Genomic DNA, 1,134 nt, shown 5'->3' with positions numbered 1-1,134 from the left:
TCGACGTCTCTTGACTGAAGGAGGATTGGTTGAGGGGTTGTCTATCCATCGCAGGACTAGACACCACTCGAAATCCCCTGAGTTAACTGAAGTTATGGCTGAAAACCAACCTCCTCTACTTCCACCAAGGGTGGAGGATACCCAAGATGAGAATGAGGTGCAACAAGCACCCCCGCCTCGTACTCTACGAGATTATCTACAATCGGCGGGAGTGAGTACGCCCTCATGCATGATTTTTCCTGAAAACACAGGACAAATGGACATCAAGTTAGGAGTTATCCAACTCCTTCCTAAATTCCATGGACTTGAATCAGAAAGTCCATATTTACATTTGAAAGAGTTCGATGAGATTATGGCTACTTTATGTTTTCTTAATGTATCTAAGGATACAATTAGGCTGAAACTCTTTCCTTTTTCCTTAAAAGAGAAAGCTAAGACGTGGTTACATTCACTGCGTCCTAGATCCATTGGCACATGGAACGACATGCAGAGGGAATTCATAAAAAAATTCTTCCCACATCATAAAACGATTACCCTCAGAAAAGCAATCATGAACTTTGCCCAAAAGGAAGATGAAACATTCTTCCAATATTGGGAAAGGTTCAAAGATTTGGTCAGTTCATGCCCACAACACGGATTTGAAACGTGGCGCATTACAAATTTTTTCTATGATGGACTGACATCTTCCATGCGCCAAATGATTGAGACAATGTGTAATGGAGAGTTCATCAACAAAGATGTTGACGAGGTATGGGATTACCTCAATAGTCTCGCTGAAAAAACACAATCATGGGACTATTACCTAATGGCGAACACCACGTCTAGGCCTACTCAATTAAAGGAGAAAGGTGGATTATATCTCTTGAAAGAAGAGAATGATCTTAAGTGTAAAGTGACTACGCTCATAAGGAAAGTTGAGGCCATGGAAGGAAAGAAGGATAAGGTCAATGAAATTGTTTGCGGCATCTGTGATTGCAACATTCACACAACTGAAAACTGTCCTACAATACCTGCCTTTCGAGGAGTGTTGAATGAACAAGCCAATGCCGTAAATAACTATCAAAGACCTTTTACTGGACCTAACTCCAATACATACAATCCTGGCTGAAAAAATCATCCAAACTTTAGTTGGAG

At 41.0% G+C, this 1,134-nt stretch overlaps 1 non-coding gene across 1 annotated transcript; it reads right to left on the bottom strand.

Moving 5' to 3' along the window:
- Positions 1-532: 532 nt before the first annotated feature.
- LOC131244672 (small nucleolar RNA R71) lies at positions 533-639 on the bottom strand. The gene has a single exon (XR_009170452.1). It is a non-coding gene; the product is annotated as a small nucleolar RNA R71 (small nucleolar RNA).
- Between the last annotated feature and the right edge of the window lie 495 nt (positions 640-1,134).

Source organism: Magnolia sinica, chromosome 4 (assembly GCF_029962835.1).
Source record: "Magnolia sinica isolate HGM2019 chromosome 4, MsV1, whole genome shotgun sequence".
Taxonomy (NCBI): Eukaryota; Viridiplantae; Streptophyta; class Magnoliopsida; order Magnoliales; family Magnoliaceae; genus Magnolia; species Magnolia sinica.
The sequence above is the reverse complement of the archived record's forward strand: the minus strand, read 5'-3'. Positions and strand labels throughout refer to the sequence as shown.